This window comes from Berghia stephanieae, chromosome 3 (assembly GCF_034508935.2).
Source record: "Berghia stephanieae isolate SIO BIC M18660-M18661 chromosome 3, UCSD_Bste_1.3, whole genome shotgun sequence".
Taxonomy (NCBI): Eukaryota; Metazoa; Mollusca; class Gastropoda; order Nudibranchia; family Aeolidiidae; genus Berghia; species Berghia stephanieae.
The window spans coordinates 33,472,187-33,497,569 of NC_088362.1; the positions used below are offsets into that span (position 1 = coordinate 33,472,187).

The 25,383-nt window shown below is 35.4% G+C and overlaps 1 long non-coding RNA gene across 1 annotated transcript in view; it reads right to left on the reverse strand.

Moving 5' to 3' along the window:
* Positions 1–3,047: 3,047 nt before the first annotated feature.
* Positions 3,048–25,383, reverse strand: part of LOC144967575 (uncharacterized) — a 30,433-nt gene continuing 8,097 nt past the window's right edge. The window contains exon 2 of the long non-coding RNA XR_013644420.1: positions 3,048–6,339. This is a non-coding gene — a long non-coding RNA (uncharacterized LOC144967575). The remainder of the gene's footprint in view (positions 6,340–25,383) is intronic.

A 25,383-nucleotide genomic window follows, 5' to 3' on the forward strand; every position in this document is an offset into this window, starting at 1 on the left:
TATGTTTATAATTTTTTTTAGAAAGTGTAAGGAAAGACCCCTTGATTACAGGTACAAAACTACCTGGTATTGCAAATAAAAAATTGATAGCCTATGCAGATGACACAACTTTCTTTGCAAGGGATAGGAAAAGCATTCAAAGGATACTAGAAAAATTTTAACATTTCGGAGAGGGCAGGGGGCAAAAATCAATATTAAAAAATCAAAAATAATGAAGATAGGGAATACAACTAACACACCAAAAAATAAAAAAAACGACATGAAAATAACAAATTAGAATGGGTAGAAAACATTAAAATTTTAGGCATAACATACAGAAAAACAGACAAGAAATCATAGACTGGAAAGATATCCAACACAACATAAATAAGAAAATATATAAATGTCAATACATACAAACATCTATCTTCGAACGCGCAAAATTAGCAAACACCTACATAATACCAAAAATAATATACCAATTAAAAATCCTTACTCCTCCTAACAAATTAATAAAACAGATTAAAACCGCAATCAAAAAATACATACTCCAAACACTGAACAAAACATTAGCTACAAGACACTAACACTACCTACACTCATGGGATGGGTAGGGTTACAAGACATTAAAATACATTGACAACATAATACAACACAAAAGCACATATCCAATAGGAACCTATTATCTAGGGACGCGATTATCGAAATTTACGAAAATGAACCACACATTTCCCCATAGGAACCTATTTTCTAGGGACGCGAATATCGAAATTTACGAAAATGAACCACACATTTCCCCATTTCGGCGGATCACGGCTCCCAGACTTTTACAACATGTGCGGAAAACTAATTTCAAACAACAGCAATCTATTAGGGAAAGACCATCCTAGCAAACAAATATACAAAGCACTCAACAGAGCGCAGAACAATATACACGTAACATACAAAACAGGACTTACCAAGTCAAACATTATTAGGACCTTCGACAACTTACACAAAAACAATATAACAGAAAAAGCAAAAAACATAACATATAAGATGATTTACAACGTGCTGCTAACATCCAAGAACACAACATGTGCACTATGTAAACGACACATCACAGATGAACAAAAACATTTAATTCTAAACTGCAACCAAACCAAGCCAGCAATCCAATTCATCATAAACACAATAAAATACTCAACAAAACAAGAAAGTCATACACAGTTCGCACTACAACACAACATTATTCCAAACATAAACAATAAAAATCACGAGACAAACCTAAATGTTTTTAGCAGAATTAAGAACATCAATATGGAACACACAAACATTTCACACAAATCAAAATATCACAGTCAGAATGATAAACATATTAAGACAGACTTTTAAAAAAGCCCAGACCAACAACAGTAATGTATCTAATAAAACACTACAATACGGGGACCAACGTTGTTCATTCATTGTTAATTTATTCATATAACTATAGTTAGATTAGATTAGGTAACACAGACCCTGTTTCGACATAAAAGATCATGTGCAACCATAACATGTTACTAATACTAACTTTACTAATAATATTATGATCTACCTCCCAACCCTCATCCCCAACACTAGGTAAATGATTAAAGTAATTTAAAATTAAAATACAATTATATATGTTGTCAAACAGGTGCATATACATGTGTATGCATATGCGAGTGTACATGGATAGACATAAATAAATACATAAATTAATAAATAAAATGAAATGCTTCCGATGCGGCCTCGGCAAACTAGGCGCAAAAGGCGACGCGGAGCAATGTGTATGCCGCTCAGCATGCCAAAGAGATCTGGTCCTGCCCCACCCACCTGAAGTTCGGCTAAAACAGCTGCGCTGCGGTGCCTAGACTTTTCGTGGACCCCACATATGCAGCCGGGTTTAATAGAGGCCGACTCGGAAGTATTAATAATAATATTAAAAACGTACAATTTGTACTTCTTAGCCCAGTTTTCTGGGTTTGATTGTGAGTGTGTGCATGGAAGGGATTTGATGTGAAAGGTTAGGATGTGCATAACACAACTGTTATTTTCCCTGTTGATTAATAAAATCATTATCATATCTTATTGCATTTTTCAGAATGTCATTTTTGTTTCCTTGTTTATAATCTTGCTATGCGGCTTTGTAGTCTTGTGGTTTAAGACTCGCCTTTGGGCTGTCATGGCAGTTTTTTGCATCGCTTGCGGTCCCAAAAAAATCGCTGATTTGCATTGCGGCCGCAAAATTTGCAAATTTTCGAGATTTTGCACCCAAAAAAAAAAAAAAAAATTAGTGGGGACCAGTGATGATAATCATCCGCGGTAATCTGGGATTATAGGATTTTTTTCATAAATGTTCCGTTGTTTTTGTCATGTCAAAGTTCAGGGAAGAAAAACAATATGCCTTCTATCATTTTTTGACACCTCTGCTCAGTTGCATTAATTTTGGTGACACTCCTTTATTTATGACGTTAGTCTAGACACACTGGCGCCAAATGTCAAAAGTAGCACAAGACACATGGTGGCCATGGATGAGAAGATGATCGAAAGGGAAGGGGATGGAGTAAATGGGTGTAAATATTTGTGTACTTTTTAGCTGTACAGGGTTCCCACTCGGTCAGGAAGTCGGGAAATGGTCTTGAATTTTTGAATTTCCTCAAGATCGGGAAAAACGGTCTTGAAAATAAAAATGGTCTTGATTTTTCTTGTCTGAGTCGGGAACTTTCAAATCGGGTGTGGTCATAAACGTGAAGTTTGGTGTCTTATTATTTACTTATTAAGCAGTGATGATAGTCTTCTGCGGATCCGCCGGATTTTGGGAATTTCTCAGATATTTGCCGTGTCAAACATTTTCTTCAAAGCAACAAAATCGCTATTATGTCTTATGTCATATTTTGACACCTGTGCTCAGTCTCATGAAATTTGGTGACGGTCCCGTCTGTATGACGTCGGGCCAGACAGAATGGCGCCAGATGTTACTGGGTGTTCTTTGATTAGTTGATGGTTGAAGGGGAGGGATAAAAATGGGGCTTGATTTTTTTTTTTCTCTGATGTAGGTGCCTATTGCCTTTTTAATATCTCTCTCTCTCTCTCTCTCTCTCTCTCTCTCTCTCTCTCTCTCTCTCTCTCTCTCTCTCTCTCTCTCTCTCTCTCTCTCTCTCTCTCTCTCTCTCTCTCTCTTATCCATATTTCTCTCTCAGCCACCCTTCTATCTTCATATTATGTTTATATCTATCATTTAGTAATAGAGAGATAATACGTTAGGCTGATCGATTTAAGAAATGATTGTTTAAAAGCTAATTTAAATTTGCTTTGTTGATGGAATATGTTTTGCAATTGATTAAAGATTCTTATTTATAAGCTGCATCATCACAAGGTTGCAATAATACAGACACTAGCCGGGTTTGTTATGTAAAAACAAATACCTCCTGGTCTTTTGGCCAAAAATTTATCATAATCTCTTGATATAGTGGGCGACATTATAGGCCTCAAAATTGTTTAATTGGAAATGACAATTCATTAAATTATATTTGCAAAAGGTCAGGATGTGTCTAATGATCAGAAGTGCTTTAGGACTAACAATTATGAATAGCTATATTAGATGTGGGATTGACTGACGGGCCGGTAGATTTTCCTCCTTTTTGACAAATGTCATTATCATCACCTGTGCTTGTGTCAGGATGAAACATTTAGATAATCTAAAAATAAGTACACTGATAACGTGTTCTTCCTTTTTCTTGGGTACTTTAATTGTAATTCTAGAACTTTTTACTAGATCCCATTTTCTTCCTTTTTACTGGCGCTGATATGACCTTACATTTGTTGCAAGCGACGTGAAACCCTTAAAAACAAACAAATACCTTTCTTTCATGAACTAATTATCATAATATGGGTTTTTAGGAAAATTTTGGATTTTGCTTGCAAAATTTGGGATTTTTTTTAAAGCAAAAAACCGCCATGTCAGTTTGGGGCGGTAGGTCTTTGGATTAAGTCCTTCACTTGGCAACTTAAGATGAGTCCTTGGAAAAAAGCTTTCACCACACTCAGGTGTAAATGAGTACCTGACTGGTAACAGCGTTTTTCTCTGTCGATATAAAGATTGTTACATTCCCTACAGACATCATGTTAAGCGTTACCATTGGCTTGGAACCACTTGTAAATCGCTATGAATACATTAAGTGGATATTTTGCTTTATAAAATCTCAAGTTGTTTAGTTTTTCTATCTCAATCTCTGTATGTTCCTCCATCTTTTTTCTGGATTAAGAATGGTCAGTTTTTTCTTGATCCTGGTAGGGATCCTTAGCTGAGAGGGAATAATTCAAATGCATAGTTCCTTTTTTCGGAGAGATAATAGTGTTGTTTTAGATGATCACAAACTAAGTACATTAATGGTATCCTCGACATCTGATCCCTATTCAAGCCAATTTCCCTTTGTCTTACTTTTCCTTGGGTGCTTTAATTTTAAATATCTAGAATCTTTTGGCATTTCCATTTTCTTTTCTTCCTTTTTAATAGCGCTAAAATGACCTAAATGTGTTGCAAGCGTTGTAAAACCCTAAAAACAAAAACAAAACAGCGTTTCCCCCGCATCATCTTGCTTTTTACTGGCGTTGAAATGACCTAAATTGTCCCAAGTGCTGTACAATGTATTGTAATTTGCAATCTAGTTATCTTTTTCATCTATCATTCGCTACTAGGTCATTCTGCCCTTACTCTAAGTTTTCCATTTTTTGTGACGACACTCAAATTCGGGATCCTCTGTCTACATCTCATTTTTCTCATAGAGCAAGAAATTTAGCTTCTTTTGCGCACTTTGCGCCTGCCTGGGTTATCGGGATCTCTTCTCGAAATAGAACTGGAGAGACATCAAGTTAAATTCATTTCCCGTTATTTCGTTGCCTTGTCTATAAATGTAAACCGAGAATAAATCACATTTATGTTGTCTCTTACACCCATTTAAAACTATAAAACAATGTCTCATTGAATTAAACTAGTTTTGCATTGAATTAAACTAGTTTTGAAGAAAAAAGACCACTGAGCTAAAACATCCACTGTCCTACAAATCACTATTCTGAGATAAGATTTGATTACAAAAAATACACACGAATGACATCAAAATCATAATCCTGGGTTGGGTCCTTTGACCTCTGATGGACAGGAGGTCACTTGCTGTGTCTTCTATCCCCTTACATCGGGTATCCAAATTGCTTTTTGTCTTTGTCTTGGAATAGGATTGCTTGGTTTTGTTCTGGTCCTTGCATGAGTCCATAGCTCAGAGGGAAACAGTCAAATGCTTTGTATTCGCTTTGGGAAATTAATTTTTTTCCTTGTAAATCATCTGTTATTATGCATTGTTAGTTATGTTTTGTTTTGAATATATACTGTAAACATTTGGGATCCTGTACTGGTGTCTGGATGAGACATAGATTTTATGTTTTGTTTTTGTTTTTAAGGGTCTTACGGCGCTTGCAACACATTTAGGTTATATCAGCGCCAGTAAAAAGGAAGAAAATGGGACAGTAAAAAGTTCTAGAATTACAATTAAAGCATCCAAGAAAAAGTAAGACAAAGGGGAACTGGGAACAAATAGGGATCAGATGTAGATTCCAAGAGCATACCATCAATGTTCTTAGTTTGAGATCACCAATAAGTCTCATCCGGACACAAGCACGGCCCCCACTAAGAGGAACACACTCAAATGCTTACATTATAAATTAGAACAAATATAATAATACATAACAGAGAGATGGTTTACAAGGAAAAAAATATCATCTCCTAAAACAATAACTATGCATTCGACTGTTTCCCTCCCAGCCAGGACCCCGACCAAGGCCAGGACAAAACCAAGCAATCTCATTCCAAGACAAAGACAGAATGCAAGTTGGAAAACAGATATACGGGGGATAGAAGACACAGTATGTACCTCCCTGCCCACTATGGGAGGTAGGAACCCCACCCAGGACATAGATTTTATGCGTGATCTCAAGCTAAGTACACTTATAGTGTGCTCTTGTTGTATTATTATTATTATTTTGCTAAAAAGGGTAAGGCAAAAACCGACATGCACTTATTTGCAGGTCTGATAACCCAATTTATTATGGTCTCATTGTTGTACTGGAAATCTTTAAAAAATGGTGCAAAATATTGTCCATTACAACAATGTTAAACTTGGCCAAAAATTGCTTTGTGATGTAAGATCTGCATAAATGTTCACGTCGGCAAAAACGTCTTCCAAGTGCATCAAACTTATCTCGATGGTCTCCATAATTCCTTTGTGTGAGCGTGGGCCTTTTTCTTTTATTCTTCTGTTGGGAGGGGTATTCTCAACCACCTTTGACAGTGCAAGTAGAAGAGCTCTGCTGTAGTAATAAGTTACACAAGACCAAGAACAAAGTCAGTTGTAAAGTCACAAATATTCTTCAAAATTAACAAAATATAATTTCGCATCGAACAGTCAATTGTTTAACCCACTACAACTGGGTGGAGTTCCTGGCCTCCCATAATGGGCAGGGAGGCACTTACTATGTCATCTATCCCTCTATAGCTGTTTTCCAATTTGCCTTCTGTCTTTGTCTTGGAATGAGATTACTTGGTTTTGTCCTGGCCCCGGCCTGAATCCTTGGCTGGGAGGGAAACAGTTAAATGTATAGTCATTGTTTTGGGAGATGATATTTTTTTTCTTGTAAATCATCTGTTTTGTTTTGAATTTATAATGTAAGCATTTGATTGTGTTCCTCTTAGTGGGATCCTGTGCCCGTGTCTGGATGAGACTTTTAGGTGACCTCAGACTTATGGTTTTTTTAAAGGGTTTTACGGCGCTTGCAACACATTAAGGTCATATCAGCGCCAGTAAAAAGGAAGAAAATGGGATAGTAAAAAGTTCTAGAATTACAATTAAAGTGGCCAAGAAAAGGGGAGACAAAAGGGGAACTTGTTTAAATAGGAAACAGAAGTAAATTCCAAGAGCACCCTATCAAAGTACTTAGAGATCACCTAAAAGTCTCACCAAGACACAAGCACAGTTCCCCACTAAAAGGAATACACTCAAATGTTTTACAAATCATATATAATATAAAGAAAACATAATACTGTGCATAACAGAGATGATTTACAAGGAAAAAAATATCATCTCCCAAAACTAACTACATATTCGACTGTTTCCCTCTCAGCAAGGGAAAACGGCCAGGACCAGAACAAAACCAAGTAATCTCATTCCAAGACAAAGACAGAAAGCAAGTTGGAAAATAGATATAGGGGGATAGAAGACACAGTAAGTACCTCCCTGCCCACTATGGGAGGACAGGAACCCCACCCAGGACCTCAGACTTAAGTACATTGCTGATGTATGCTCTTGGAATTTACACCTATTCCCTATTTGTACCATTCCCCTTTGTCTTACTTTTTCTTGGGTGCTTTAATTGTAATTCTAAAATTTATACTATCTCATTTTCTTCCTTTTTACTGGTGCTGATATTACCTAAATTGTGTGTTGCAAGTACCGTAAAACCCTTTTAAAAAAAATTTAAAACAAACAACCCACTACAAACATGTTCGATGTCTCTCATGATAAATGTTTCCTCACAACAACAAATGGGGTTCTCCAAGGAGAATCTTACAAATCATAAATTATATGAAAACAAAACATAACACAGTGCATAACAGTGAAATGATTTAAAAGGAAAAAAAATATTATCTCCCAAAAATAACTATACATTTGAATGTTTCCCTCTCAGTCAGGGCCAGAACAAAACCAAGTAATCTCATTCTAAGACAAAGACAGAAAGCAAGTTGGGAAACAGATATAGGGGAATAGAATACACTGTAAGTGCCTCCCTGTCCACTATGGGAGGTCAGGAACCCCACCCAGTCTTGGAATGTAACTTGGTACTGACGTGCACTGACACTGACTTAAGAACCTGGTGTGAAAAGATATGATGATGATCATTGTCATGTTGTGTTGGTTAGCATTTCCATGACAGCAATGAGACCATAACAATTTGGGTTATCAGATCGTCAAATAAGTACACGTTGATGTAAATAGAAAGAGAAAAGTAAACACACGGTATAAAGGTAGTACAACAATAATGTTAAATAATGTTTATTACCTATGAAATTATAGGTGCAGGGGCACCATCAAGGCTGTGTCAATTAGATCTGGAATCTAAACGGGTATCTCTCAATTTCAGGTGTTGAGTATAATCTCATCATGTATATATTAGTTAATAATAAATGTGAAATCATAATTCTACATGTTTTATAACTGGAGTACTGTTAGGATTAATATCCTATAAACTGCTGTACTGCTATTTCTTGTTCCCTCTCTTTTTATTTTATTCTTCCCTTTACCTGTCCAAAGAGACAGACGACCAGATTTTCAGTTAAATAAATCTCATCAACTTCATCAAAATAATCGGACATCCATTATTTATTACTTCAATTCAAATATATACATAACTTAACGTCTGGAAATTTCTAGAAAGCTAGCACCATTGTGCTTCACCTTGACAAAATAGTAAATTTGGAAGCTTGTGCTTCACCTTGACAAAATAATAAATTTGGAAGCTAGACCAATTGTGACGAAAACTCCTTATCCAGACCTGCCAACTTGAAAATCTAAAAATTCGTAATTTTTGGGAGATAAAAAATTGTAGTCACTATAGTTGACTTTAAAAATCAACAATTTACCATTAAAAGGATTAATTAACACTTCAAAATCCTTAAAATGATGTAGTCTGGCATCAACTCTCATTTTCAATAAGTTTTTATGACTTCGACTTAGACTTAGAGACGCTCATGAAGTTCTGAAATTGCAGGCATAATTTTGGAATTCTATTATATTTTTTTTGTAATAGTAATAGCGGGGAGGTCTGCTTATGAAAACATAAGATTAACTCATTCTCAAATAGTATCTTTACTGTGTACATTTATGAAATTTGGTTAAAGTGTTTTTGATTTTGTTTGTTTTGTTTTTAGGGGTTTACAGCTCTTGTAGGTCAATTGTAGGCCATTTCAGCACCAGTAAAATTGGAGAAGAACAGAGGATTCCATGCCAATTCCAATTCTATTTCGATACTGCCTATAAGTCTCATCTAGGCACATACAAGCAAAGATCCCACTGTGAAGAATACTCTCAATCTTTTACAAAGAACAATATATTAGCTGATTTACTGGGAAAACAAAATCCAACAAACAAAAAAAGGAACAAAAAATTTGACTGTTTCTAAGTCTATACTATAAGGGGGAAGAAATCAAACAAAACAGATGAACAAACGTTCATAAGGACATCCTATTTTATCCATGTGTCATAACCAATATGTAGTAAGGTTCCTGATTTGTTAGCTTTTCTAATAATACCTATTAAACATTAATAAAAAGCATTTCCAAGATTTTACCAAATTCAATACACTTCAAAATTTATTTTCCAAGCAAACAACATGGAATGATGATGATAATAATAATAATAATAATAATAATAATAATAATAATAATAATAATAATAATAATAATTATTATTATTATTATTATTGTTTATTTTTAAGGGTTTTACGGCGCTTGCAACACATTTAAGTCATATCAGCGCCAGTAAAAAGGAAGAAAATGGGATAGTTAAAAGTTGTAGAATTACAATTAAAGCACCCAAGAAAAGGAAGGACAAAGGGGAATTAATTCAAATAGGAAACGGATGTAGATTCCAAGAGCACACTATCAAAGTACTTAGTTTGAGATCACCTAAAAGTCTCATTCAGACACAAGCACAAGTCTCCACTAAGAGGAATACACTCACATGTTTACAAATCATATATAATACCAAAAAAAAACATAATACAGTGCATAACAATAACAGAGAAATGATTTACAAGGGAAAAAATATCATCTCCAAAAACTAACCATACATTTGACTGTCTCCCTCCGAACGAGGGACAAAACCAAGTAATCTCATTCCAAGGCAAAGACAGAAAGTCAGTTGGAAAACAGATATAGGCGGATAGAAGGCACAATAAGTACCTCCCTGCCCACTATGGGAGGTCAGGAACCCCATCCGGAATAATAATAATAATAATGTGTCATAACCAATACGTAGTTCCTGATTTTTTAGCTTTTCCAATAATGCATATTACACATTAATAAAAAGCCTTTCCAAGATTTTACCAAACTCAATACACTTCACAGTTTATTTTCCAAACAACATGGAATGATAATAATAATAATAATAATAATAATAATAATAATAATAATAATAATAATAATAATATAATAATAATAATAATATAATAATAATAATAATAATAATAATAATAATAGGGGATAATAATAATAATAATAATAATAATAAATAAATAATAATAATAATAATAATAATAATAATAATAATAGATTGCATTTGGATAGCACATAACCATGACTAGGTCATGCTCTATGCGCTTCATAGTTCAAAGTGTGGCAATTTAAATAGCACTCACATACACACACAAACACACATATACGCACTCACACAAACAGTTCAAACAGACAAACTGTAAAAAAATCAACAACAACAAAAACTTAGGTGATCAAATTCATATGGAGTATTGATAAAGTTGTTTGTATGTTTTTAAGTGTTTTACGGCACTTGCAGTGTAAATGTTGCTGCTCGAAGCTCGAAGAAATAAATAATAACGTGAAGTTGAATGTAAGCTTCAATTTAATTACAAAAACAGATCAAATGAACGTTTCGGGTTTCCCCTTTATCAACAAAACAGGATGATTGAAACACCACAGATGAATGAGATGATGTGGTAGTGGCGTAATTAAGATGAATAAACAAAACATTGGTTGGCAGGAAATATTATGCTCCTTTGTAAGGAAGCATGAATTAAAATAGAATACCAGATATTTCTAAAAAGTGTGCAATTATTTAAGTGAAAAGAGGGGAGGCCGGGAGGAACTGTGTAATGCAGTTTAGAAAGTGAAATATAAAATGAAATATAAAAACGTGTAGACTATTGTTGGAAAAGAAATATAATGGAATTGAAAATAAATACAAAAAATATTTAAAAATAATAAATAATAATAATAAATAAGGTATGTCGGTATAAGTATAATCATTAGTGGCAGCAGCAGTAGCAGAAGGAACAGGAAGTACTTTTATTATTATTATTATTATTATTATTATTATTATTATTATTATTATTATTATTATTATTATTATTATTATTATTATTATTATTATCATTATCATTATTATTATTATTATAAGTAGTACTACTGAGCAGCAGCAGCAGTAGTAGTAGTAGTAGTAGTAGTAGTAGTAGTAGTAGTAGTAGTAGTAGTAGTAGTAGTAGTAGTAGTAGTAGTAGTAGTAGTAGTAGTAGTAGTAGTAGCAGTAGCAGTAGTAGTAGTAGTTTGTTTTTGTTTTTAAGGGTTTTACGGCGCTTGCAACACATTTAGGTTATATCAGCGCCAGTAAAAAGGAAGAAAATGGGATAGTAAAAAGTTCTAGAATTACAATTAAAGCACAAAAGAAAAGGTAAGACAAAGGGGAATTGGTTCAAATAGGGAACAGATGTAGATTCCAAGAGCACACCGTCAAAGTACTTAGTTTGAGATACCTAAAAGTCTCAACCAGACACAAGCACAGGTCCCAACTAAGAGGAATACACTCAAATGTTTACCAATCATATAATATAATATGTAAACTAAACATAATACAATGCATAACAGAGAGATGATTTACAAGGAAAAAAATATCTTCTCCCAAAACTACAACTATACATTCGACTGTTTCCCTCCCAGCCAAGGAATTCCAGCCAGGGTCAGGACAAAACCAAGTAATCGCAAGAGACAAAGGTAGTATAATATTTAAATTAGGTCCAGTCTCAAGTTCATGCCGTGAGGTGAAAGGGTGTTCAGTTTTAGTATCAGTTCTGCCTCCCTATATTTTCTATGTTGTTTAGTGGTGTGACAGAACTAAAGGAAATATTTAAGAAATCTTAAAAACCAACTACCGTCAGATTCTTCAGAAGCATGTAGAAATCAGGGATATATTCAACAAACCGCTTCTAATTGCCTACAGACGGGACTGATATTTGAGGGACATACTAGTTAGGAGCCGCTTGGCGATGGATATGGCCGGTAATCAACGTAAGACAGAGCCTTGTGGACGTTGCAGATGCAGGACATGCCCATACTTATTCGTGGACAATTCCATCAAATTCCCGGATAAAGTGTGGTACATCCGACACTCATTCACCTGCACGGATCGTAACCTAATTTACGCTATAATCTGCAAACGTTGCCACAAGACATACATGGGAGAAAGTGGCAAGAGACTAAGCGACAGGTTTGGACAACATCTGAAGTCTATTGAAAACGACGAGGACAAACCTGTCGCCCACCACTTCAATGGGTCCAATCATCGAGGATTGCACGACATCCAAGTTGCCGTCTTTCAGTTCTGTCACACCACTAAACAACATAGAAAATATAGGGAGGCAGAACTGATACTAAAACTGAACACCCTTTCACCTCACGGCATGAACTCGAGACTGGACCTAATTTAAATATTATACTACCTTTGTCTCTTGCCCTTCCCCCCCCCCCCCCCCCCCCCGGCCATCCATCGTCATTTCCTTTTATTATATATCAGTATCATTACAACTTTGACTACAACTACTACTACTACTACTACTACTACTACTACTACTACTACTACTACTACTACTGCTGCTGCTGCTGCTGCTACTGCTTATAATAATAATAATAATAATACTAATAAATAATAATAATAATAAATAATAATAATAATAATAATAATAACAATAATAATAATAATAATAATAATAATAATAATAATAATAATAATAACAATTATAATTATAATAATAATAATAATAAAAGTACTTACTGTTCCTTCTGCTACTGCTGCTGCCACTAATGATTATACTTATACCGACATACCTTATTTATTATTATTATTTATTATTTTTTATACTTTTTGTATTTATTTTTAATTCCATTATATTTCTTTTCCAACCGACATACCTTATTTATTATTATTATTTTTTATTTTTTATATTTTTTGTATTTATTTTCAATTCCATTATATTTCTTTTCCAACAATAGTCTACACGTTTTTATATTTCATTTTATATTTCACTTTCTAAACTGCATTACACAGTTCCTCCCCGCCTCCCCTCTTTTCACTTAATTAATTGCACACTTTTTAGAAATATCTAGTATTCTATTTTAATTCGTGCTTCCTTACAAAGGAGCATAATATTTCCTGCCAACCAATGTTTTGTTTATTCATCTTAACTACGCCACTACCACATCATCTCATTCATCTGTGGTGTTTCAATCATCCTGTTTTGTTGATAAAGGGGAAACCCGAAACGTTCATTTGATCTGTTTTTGTAATTAAATTGAAGCTTACATTCAACTTCATGTTATTATTTATTTTTACGGCACTTGTAACATATTAAGGTCATATCAGCGCCAGTAAAAAGGAAGTAAATGGGAGAGTAAAAAGTTGTAGAATTACAATTAAATCACCCAAGAAAAGGTAAGACAAAGGGGAATTAGTTCAAATAAGCAACAGGTGTAGATTCCAAGAGCACACTATTAAAGTACTTAGTTTGAGATCACTAAAAGTCTCATCCAGATACAAGCACAGGTCTCCACTAAGAGGAACACACTCAAATGTTTTACAAATCATATATAATATAAAGAAAACATAATACAGTGCATAACAGAGAGATGATTTACAAGGAAAAAAATATCATCTCCCAAAACTAACTATACATTTGACTGTTTCCCTTTCAGCCAGGGCATCTGGTCAGGACCAGGACAAAACCAAGTAATCTCATTCCAAGACAAAGACAGAAATTAAGTTGGAAAACAGATATACGGGGATAGAAGACGCAGTAAGTACCTCCTTGCTCACTATGGGAGGTCAGGAACCCCACCCAGGTATTGATAAAGACCTAAAAATATTTCTTAGTAAAAATATAATGTTGTAGTGTAAGACTCTGATGTGCACATACATAACATAAGATAACAAAACATAACATATTATGGTATAGGGCAAAATAGGATAAAATCCCTTGAATGCCCTTAATATTAACAGTAATGCCATAATCTATTGATTAAAAATTACAATAATGATACACGCGGTAAAGATAGTATTTCAACTTTAAATGTACTCATGTATCTTTAACCGTGACATGCAAAGCACACACACACACGTATATAGAAGATAACCATAATAATATAACAATGCATAATATATACATACAAGATTGAAAGCCATGTTAACAGCTGTGCAAACAAGTATTATTCATCATATTTAAATCTCCCATCACATAATTCCCTATCTACAACACCTTGAAATAATTGATAGATTTTGCATTCTTTGTTTCAAATTTCAAATTGTTCCATTTCTGGAAAATACGAATAACGAACCAGTTTTGTCTTATGTTTGTTTTGCGTCTAGAGACAAAAATCTTAAACTTGAAGTAATATTAGAATATGAAAAAAAAATCAGAAAGCTCTATCCTATCCAGACCATGTAACCAATCTATAAACCTGAATTAAGTCCCCACGAATTCTTCTATATTTCAAACTTGGTAAGTCAATAAATTCTAACCTTTCCTTATAATAAGATAAATACTGTATTGCATACATTTTTCTTGGTAGCTCTCCTCTGTACACTTTCAATACTAATAGATTGTCTTTTATATAATGGGCTCCAGATGCAATTTCCGTATTCTAGAATTGGTCGAACGAGCGATTTATACAAATATAAAAATACAAGCAAGTCTGATAATCAAACGCAATTATGGGATTTATTTAACATTGTTGTAATGGACGATCATTTGCGTTGGTTTCAGAGAATTTCAATTACAACAATGAGCCCATAATTTATTTCTAACACTCTTACAACACCCAGTCATTCATTCACATGACCCCACTCTAAAAAGTACTACAATATCACATCATTAAAGCTAATGTTTTGCATTCATAGTCATCACACATCTGGTCACTGATTGACTACATTCAGGCCTGTAAATTGTTGGTGAAAAAATTGTCAGAACTTTTTGAAAATGAAAAAATAGACCAAAAGGACAAAAATATGGAACACAACACAGATATGACACTGACACGTCAATTGACTGGACATGTCACTTTCCCCAACTCATTTAGAATACAAGAAGCAGGTCCTTATTTTATGGAACACGAAAAAGTGGAATCCCAATTACTTGAGAGAGTACACACATTTCTGGTCCCAGTTCTGAGTTAGTTGTAAAATGAAAGGAGGAGAACAATTCCTACCTTTTTGAAGGATGTGTAGTGCTTGACAAGAGAAATTGCTTTATCTTCACTCCTGTTTGTGTTACATTTTTAAGCTGATTCTTTCGTTTATTTGGATTAATTCTTATAAAAGAAGAGGAGGAGGAGGAGGAGGAGGAGAAGAGGTGCGGTCATGTGTGAAGGAGGAAAAGGAGAAAAAATTAAAGAATCACGTTTGTGAGGAAAGAAAACTTCTGTAGAGAGCAGTCAATCACCTTTCGAAGAAAAATATTTTTGTCGCATTCATCATTCCGGTTCACTTTCAAATGGAAACAAAGAAAGCAAAGGACCATGATAGCAAACCGGAATAATATGTGTGTGTCGGTAGCAAAATAGAGAGAAACTGCCCGACACGCCCCTGTGTGTGTTAGTTGATACTGACTATGCGTGTGTTTGACGACTCATGACAAGACAGACACTGTCATCCCTTTCTCTTGTCTGTGGCACGGTAGGCAGTGAATACATCCACTCCAGCGGAGTGTGCAGTGGGTGATAATTGACAAGATGGAATGATAATATGCCTAGCTGACTAGTTTGTTTTGTCTTTGACGCGACAAATAACAAGTTTTTTGTTTTTTTTAAGTTGGCACTTGAAACGGAATAAAAACTGATTTTTTCAAGGCATGAAATAAAACTATACACTTGTTTACATGTTTTTGTGTTGCTTCATGGTAATAAGCAAACTCCATTCGTGTTTTTACTTGTTAACACGTTTGTGTGTTGTGGCACGGGACTGAAACACACTCCATTCCTGTGTGTTGTTACATGTGAAAAGCATACTATAGCAGAAATGCATGCATAAGTAGAATCCAACAGTTTGACTTCTGTTCATCACATGAGCTGAGATGAAAAATCCATAATAATGACAGAATTTGAGGCAATAATTTTTTGTTCAAGTAAAAGCTGAGATTCCAATGAGATCCAGGGTTCCAATTTTTTCATTCTCGTCATTTTTTTTTTCTTCCTTTTTCATTTTTTCACTCTCTCACTAACTACTTTTCTTCAACCTTTATTCTTAAAAAGCTACCCTCACCTCTCTCACATGAAACATGTAGATAAAGCACTTCCCTCTATTTTAATTATATAATGACTAAAGTTCAATTGTATCAACTTGACTAAGGCATCCTTTAAAAGAGTTCAGCCTTACATCAATTTCTCCTTCTTCAAGTTCATCATTACCGTAGAGTTCATTATAGCAGAAAGGAGACATACATTTCCGTATACACTTTGTATACTGGACTCCCCACCTTCCAGAACACACTGAATCCATCTCACACCTCTGTCTGACAGATTTATATTTTTTGTCATCCCTTTTTTTACGATAAGTATAACGCTTGTATTCATATTCTACTTTGGCAAGGGATGAGGAGATAAGACATATGACAAGCAGACAGATGAAAACAGATGATATTGACGTCATGATGATGAATGGTGTCTGCGAAAGCTCCTCTTGACACAAATCTGATGAAAAAAAACAACTTTTTATCAATTTCATAAATCTTTGGAAAATTTTAAATTATTTTTCTCTTTGATATATTGAGAGAAGACATTCTTTTTGCCATAAGTAAATCCATTCAAAATTGAAAAAAAGTTATTTTAATTTAAATCTTATTCACGGACACAACCCCAAGGTAGTTCAACAATCAAATCTGCCCCTCAGATGGGGGGTTTCGATAAAATCACACTCATATCAAAATCTACTGAAGTAATGCCATTTCAGCTTGGATTGCTGTGTATTGGCTCTTAGCCTGGCGACGTCAAAGTGTTTCAGTTTCAGGGAAATCCCCTTTTGCTATTTCAGTCAGATGGTGCCAAAAAGAACATACACTCCATCATGGTTTCCTCAAACTTATTCAAATTTCCAGAATTTTGCCTTATTCTTTGTTATAATTCCATTCCTTCATCGAACTAATTTTTGCCTCGAACACAGTTTCCTCGAACTAATTTTACCCAGCCAAGTGTTTTTTTTAAATATTTAATGAGGTTTGTTTTTTTCAATGCGCCAGGTGATTTTGACTACTGATGATTTACAGGCCTGTAAATGGTTGGTGAAAAAAATTGTCGGACCTTTTTGAACAAGTGAAAATAAACCGACAGGGCAAAAATATGGATTAATTAATAAACACAACGCAGATATGACATGTCAATTGACTAGTCAAATCCTGTCACTTTCCCCAAATCATTTATAATGAGGTACTTATTTTAAGGTACCAAAAAAAAAATCCCAATTATTTGAGAGAGTACACACATTTTAGGGCCAGGTCTGAGTTAGTTGTAAAATGAAAGGAAGAGAACAATTCCTACCTATTTGAAGGATGTGTATCTAGTGCTTGACACGAGAAGCTGTGTATCTTCACTCCTGTTTATTTGTGTTAAATTTTTAAGCTGATTCTTTCGTTTATTTGGATTAATTCTTATAGAAGAAGAAGAAGAAGAAGAAGAAGAAGAAGAAGAAGAAGAAGAAGAAGAAGAAGAAGAAGAAGAAGAAGAAGAAGAAGAAGAAGAAGAAGAAGAAGAAGAAGAGGAGGAGGAGGAAGAGGAGGAGGTGGTGGTGCGGTCATGTGTGAAGTAGGAAAAATAGAAAAATTCAAACAATCATGGTCGTGAGGAAAGAATACTTCCTCTGAGAGCTTTCGAAGAAAAATATTATTTCGCATTATTTTTTTCCGGTTGACATTTAGACGGAACCAAAATATCCATTGAAAGGAGAAAAGAGAGATGGAGAAATGCATGTGTGTCGGTTGCGAAATAAAGAGAAACGGCCCAGTCCGACACACGCTGTGTGTGCTAGATATTTACTTACTAGGTGTGTGTTAGACGACTCACGCGAACTTGCGCGACCCTCTCTCGCTGCCTGTGGCACAGTAGGCAGGCAGTGAATACATCCACGTCTAGCAGAGCGTGTAGTTGGCAAGATAATATAGCTAACTGATAGATGATCTACTTTTATTTTGACTTTGACTTTGATGCAAGAAATAAAAAAAAAAATTTTCATTTTTTTAAAGTCAGCGTTCGAAACGGAATAAAATCTGATTTTTTCAAGGAATGAAATAAAACTCTTTTATTTTATTTTTTTTTTTATTCTGTTCTTTGATGTTATGAACTTTATCTTTACTATTACTTTTAATTTTTTTTAAAAATATTAGCACTTAACAGAATATATAGAGCAAAATCGTACTGTCGGAAATCCGACAATTGTCGGAAGATTTACAGGCCTGGATTTACTATGACATTGACAGTTGAGGATGTATTTATCCTGTGTATCTATCTGCACTGCTTGTGAGTGTATACAATATGATACACATGCAGACACACACAGCCACTAACACACCCCATTGCCATTTCCCAAAACCGACACCGCTTTGCTTATTATTAGCACTTCGTCACTCGTTCTATTTTCAATGACACTAACCATGATTGGCTATGACGTTAAATGAATGTTGTAACATAGCAAACAAGGTCAAACATTCTCTAAAATTGATCTGAGACAAGCATACCTTCAGCTCCCTTTAGACAGTGCATCACAAAAAGTAACAACAATCAACACGTCAAAAGGACTGTATTCCTTCAACCGTTTAGCGTTTGGTATTTCTTCGTCACCAGCAATTTGGCAAAAGACAATAGACACAATCCTCCAAGGAACACCCGGAGTTCAATGCAACCAAGATGACATGATAGTCACAGGGAAAACAAACGATGAACACTGGCAAAATCTGCTACTAGTCCTAGCTAGACTTCAAGAGTATGGACTGAAGGTCAATCTCGAAAAATGTCAATTCTTCCAAGACGAAGTTATCTTTTGCGGTATCAAAATAACCAAAAATGGCTTGCACAAAACCGAAAACAAGGTCAAGGCCATCATCGACGCACCACAGCCAACAAACAAAACACAACTCAGATCATTCCTCGGGCTTGTAAATTATTACCACAAGTGGCTGGAAAATGTAGCTCAAATTGCGAAGCCACTGTACAATCTTCTACAGGATAACACAAAATTTGAATGGTCAACTGAAGCTGATCATGCTTTCATTCAAATAAAAACAATGATCGCTTCGGACAAAGTCCTCATGCGCTACGACCCCGATCGACCATTGCGACTCGCCTGTGACGCTTCACCATACGGCATCGGCTGCGTTCTCTCGCACATCACACCAGAAGGCGACGAAAGACCTATTGCATACGCCTCAAGAACCCTCAATAAGGCAGAACAGAATTACTCCCAACTAGACAGAGAAGCTCTAGCTATCACATGGGGTGTTAAAAAGTTCTTCAATTATGTATGTGGCAGGCACTTTACACTAATCACAGACCATCAGCCACTCAAATACATCTTCTCGCCCACAAAACCAGTCCCTGCAATGTCTGCAGCCAGACAACAGAGATATGCAATTTTCCTTTCAGCCTTTGACTACTCAATCGAATACAGGAACTCCAAGTCAAACGCTAATGCAGACGGATTTTCACGATTGCCTTTACCCACCACAAACTCAAGTCAAGAGGCCGATTCAGCAGATGAACTATTCTATACAGAAGTAATAGAGTCCTTACCAGTCAACGCAGCAAACGTTGCCAAAGAATCACGCCACGACAAAACACTGTCACAAGTCATACATTACGTCCAAACTGACAGATGGCCAAACACAGTCAACGAAGAACTGAAACCTTACTTCAACAAACAAAACGAACTGTCAGTGCAACAAAACTGTCTCTTTTGGGGATATAGACTCATCCCTCCACAAAAACTGCATGCAAAAATCTTAAGTGTTCTTCATGAAGGACACATTGGTATAGTCAAAATGAAAAACTTGGCTAGGGATACTTCTGGTGGCCTGCTATTGACAAACAAATCGAGGCAACTACAAAAGGGTGCCCTGGTTGTGCTTCAGTTCAACCTGATCCACCGAAAGCTCCTCTTCACCCATGGCACTGGCCCGACAAGCCATGGCAAAGAATTCAAATAGACTTCGCGGGACCATTCATGGGATTAATGTTTCTAGTGGTCGTCGACGCCCATTCCAAATGGGCCGAAATAATACCGACATCCAACGCCACATCCATTTCAACAATCAATATATTGAGCAATCTTTTTGCAAGATTTGGTTTACCTGAACAGCTCGTATCTGACAACGGTGCGCAGTTCACATCCAATGAATTCAAATCCTTCACAAAGGTCAATGGAATCAAGCACACCCTTAGCACACCCTACCACCCAGCAACCAACGGGCTGGCTGAGCGAATGGTCCAAACTTTCAAACAAGCAATGAAAGCTTCAAAAGATGAGAAGGTTACCATCCATACCAAACTGGCAAGATTCCTGTTTGCTTATAGGAATGCACCACACACCACAACAAACGAGAGCCCAGCATCACTTATGTTTGGCAGACATCTGCGAACTCACCTAGACATCATTCGACCAAGCATTCATACAAGAGTATCTTCATGTCAAGACCGTCAGCTTCGTACTCACTCTTCTGCCAACACCAGGAACTTCGACAACGGAGACAACGTCCTGGTCCGAGACTACCGCGGACACCAACGATGGCAACACGGCGTAATACATGCCCAAACGGGAACACGCACCTTTGAAGTCAAAACAGCTCCTGGAGCCATATGGAGACGACACTCCGACCAAATTGTTCACACAAACACCCCTGCAATCACAAGCAAACCAGCACCGGCACCACTATTGGACATCGTCCCAAACTTCAGAACGACAGAGATACCAACCATGGTTCAAACAACCCCAGCGAATGACCGAGATCCAAATTCTACGCGGTCACAGGTCGAGGTCCCGCCCTCACCACATAGAGAGTTCCCAAATTCTCTAACTCTCTCTGACAACATGTCACAGAGAACGCAATCTCAAAACAATCAAAACACTACAAGTGCACCTTACACTACGAGAAGTGGTCGCAACGTGAGAAAACCAAACAAATTCACACTGTAGGCAGGGCCATTTATAAGCCTTAAGCTTGACTATAATATTGGAAGAAATATTCGTGACGTTACGACCACAAACACAAAAACACTTTGCATCTACACAGCTGCATGAAGTAGACACTAGTTAAGACTATTAGAGTTCATTACTGTGTTTTCTTTTATCATTATGAACTGTTGACCACTTCAACTAGTTTAGTACTACACAGAAGAAACACTTTTTCTTACTCATCATTGATATATGAGATTTTTTTTTCTTTCTCATTTACTCTTAATTAATCATTTAAGCTGTATAAAACAAATGTAAGAATGAATGAACCATTATGTAAACCAAAACGAGCGAAAGTATAATAGCTCATTTTTTTTTTTTTACATCATCTAATTTTTTTAAGGGGAGATTGTGGGATACCTGAGTACCCAAATATCAGTATTCGATTACGTTATTTCAAGAATAAAAAGAATCACTTCTATTCCAAAATGGCTGACTATTGTTGACGTTTTCTACTTAACAAATTATCATTAGCAATCTACAATACACCACACAAACCCCCCCCCCCCCCCCTCACACACACACACAAACAATTTGTGGTTTGTTGCTTATAAATTTATCCCCATCAACATATCAATGAAATAGTTCCCTTTTTTCATATCCAAGAGGAAATTTGACTTAGGGTTTTTTCCAAGGGAAGACTGGAATAACCTATGTATCAGTCGCAGCACGGTGCCACAAATTGAGCTAAGGAGAAGTGGCTTGTTGAATGCCACGTAACGCTATGGATATAGAACTAGGTATCCTTTGGGTGGATAGCAAAGTCTATACTGCTGAGCCTCATTAAATTAGATTTTATACTGTAATTTGAAAACTGAATTTTCATTTAAGTGCATAATGAGAGCAGAGGCCGAATCATCAATGTGTTAAAACAGTCTGTCAATTTATTTTAATAAACCAAAGTTTTGAAGAATCAAAAAGTTACATAAGGAGTAGAAGCATGTAAGTTTTTGAATGAGAGGAAAGTTTTTTTGTAAAATGATTTCTCTTAAACTTAAAGTGAAGGCATGTTATTGATATTAAAGTGACTTAAATGAGGGTCCGTCTTTTTGAGAAATTTCTCTCTACAACTCTATTTCAACTTCAACTGCTTCAATCATACAAGTCACAACTCAGAGCAGCCAAAGACAATTGCGACTGTGAGTGTGGTGAGGACAGATGGACATGCCTAAGCCTTCATTTTGATCTATCTATTTTTCTGTCGAATTCCATTTGGCCACTAATGCTTCTGATATTTTCAGGTAAGGAATGTCATTTTTGAATGGTGCTTGGGAAAAATTAATTGAAATGAGCATTAACCTGTGACTGCAGGATATGGTATGAGAACAATATTCTTCGAATCAGAATAAGGTTATCAATTGGGGTCATTGTCTGTCGCTGACAGGCCTTAAAGGGGACTTTTGTTTTGTTTTTTTTTTATTGTGCATCTTTAATGTATTGGTAACCAGTTTAGGCTCTTGTGCATGATATTTTCAGTCCTCCTGTAGTTGCTACAAACAAACCTGCATGCTCTGTTTTGAACTTTCTCCAGCTGTTCCACCTGCATTTTTACTCTTGGGGATCCAAATGCATGCACTATATTATTTAAATTTATAGAAAGAAGTGCCACTTCGTTCTAATTTAACCACATAAAATAGCCAACAAGTATTGTCAATCTATTTCGACCATTTTATAAAATTAAATCCCACCTTTAATATAGAAACAGTTTAGATTTAAAGATCCACCTTCTTTCTCCAAAAAACAATCCTAACTTGATAATCCTGGATGAATTTCAAAAGTTATATTTGAAATTATTTCGGCACTTTTCCACCTTAGAATTTTCTTCAATTTTCACCTCTGATCCAAACTCGTTTCAAAACAAATAAATGTGTAAAGTAAGTTATTTATCACTTTTGTTCAAAATCAGCTCAGAAGAATTTAATGAAATCAGGCAAATTAGTGTGTTATTACCTGTGACCTTTTCAGATCATACTTATGCATGATGTAATCTGATTGGTTAACCTTATCACTGTGAGTCTAATTACTAATTGTCTATTGCCACTTGTATTTTAAATATAGGGGTGGTTAGTTCAACTTTCTGTGTGTTTAGTTAAAATCTAAAAAATCTGTTAGGAACTTTACTTTTTAAAGGCTCATATGAATAATAATATGATTATCTTATGAAATCGAAATGCAATGGCTAAAATTTATCCAGAAAATTGGCAGCAACTGTGATTATGTAGTTAATGCTTCATTTTACTTGTAACCTCTGCCCATCTCATTCAAATGTGTAAAACCAATCTTTTCAACCATAACAAACCAAAGTTTGTAAACAAAGATAGAACCATTGTTGTTTATAAGAGACAACTGAATTTATGTAAATTTTTCTTCCCTAGAGATGGATGACAGTCGGAAATTATTAAAACTTTTAAGCAGAAGTCAATTTATTTAAATATGTCATTTGATGTCATCAAAATTGTTTAGAATATCAGAATAGCCTAATTTCAAAACTGACCTTGCTACATGTGTCAACAAGAAATGGCTGATGAGAGCCGAATCAACAAGCAAAAAAGTCTGTAATTTAAAAAAAAAAAATTTGTGAATAAAAGTAGTAAAGAATCAAAAGGTGGTATTTTCATTTTTTAAAGATTGGTCCCAGTCGAGCGGATTTGCCGATGGTTTGACTAGCATCCAGGTTGCAACATTGGATTTTTGGAGACCTTCCGAGGGAGCATGCAACATAAAGCGTAAGCTGCTTATGAAATGCTTAATAATATAATATTAGAAAATATAATGTATTTATTACAAATTCCATGTTTTAATGTCTCTATGCTGATTTATCGCAATATTATGCATTTCTGTTGCTATGTACTGACATATTAGCTGGTCTGACATCTGAATGAATTATGGGCTTGATTAAAAATTGATGTAATGGACAATATTTTGCGTTGGATTCTTAAGAGTATTTCCATTACAACAATGAGCCCAGAACAATTTCAGTTATCAGACCAGCAAATATGTGCACGTCGCAATGTATATATCATCATATCTCATCATGTTTTTTGAGACTCATTGCAATTTTTTGTGAGTATTTTTTTTGACACTAACACTTTTACCACCATTGGTAGCACTGTGCAGCCAGAGCAGAATCTGTTCTACTGGCCAATGGTCTTGAAAGGCAAAATAATAAAGTAATCCAATCCTACTTTCTACAAAAGTACTATAAATTGAACCAATGGTATCATTTCTTTCATCAGAACATTCAATTGGCCCTAGAGGGGTATTTTAATTGAGATTTTGTGCCGAATTCGAATTTTGCTTTGTCTTAGCTTGTCATTCTCATTCTGCCTCAATCAGGTATCAGCCATTTTGTGATGGGGGAAATACGAATATAGCCTCAGCGCTGAAAGAGTTTTTAAAAAATTGCCTGCTATTTCTCTTGATCAAGATAAAACATCTGGCTAACTAAACATAAGTAAAATTACTCCGCTCAGTAGGGACCTTTTACGAAAGTACCTATTAAGTTGTCAGAAAAGTTGAAACACTTAAGTTTTTTTAAATACAGGGAGGTCTTTCGAAAGCTCCTTGTGCTAAGGGAAACAACCTAAATATTCCCTCAACTAACCCTTAAAAAAACCTTTAACTAATAGACCTGTAAATGAGCTCTATAAAAATTGACTGAGACTGAAACTGAACTTCACTGAAACTCTTCGTACCGTATCAGAAAAATCCAAAGAATCGAGATGAATAGTAATCAGCAAGCTCACTTGAGCAAAACAATGGTAGAAAATTAATTTACGTGGGAATTAATTAGGCTACTTATAATTGTTTCTTATAATTAGGTACCCACATCAGTGAAGAAACGGTCAACCAGTTTGTTTACAACATGAGGCAATTGAGATGTGCTTGTAGCAATCATATAACTTTCGATTTGAAGGTATCTTCATAACGCACTTCCGGCTTTTGCATTAAACTTTTTCATACTTTTAGGTTCTACCAAGTAAATGTGGTCAATTTTGGCTTAGACGAAACAGTGAAATTTATCGCTCGGCAGCCAAGTTAAAATTGGCTACCATTGGGAACACGACAGGTTTGGAAAGTGAAAAGATAA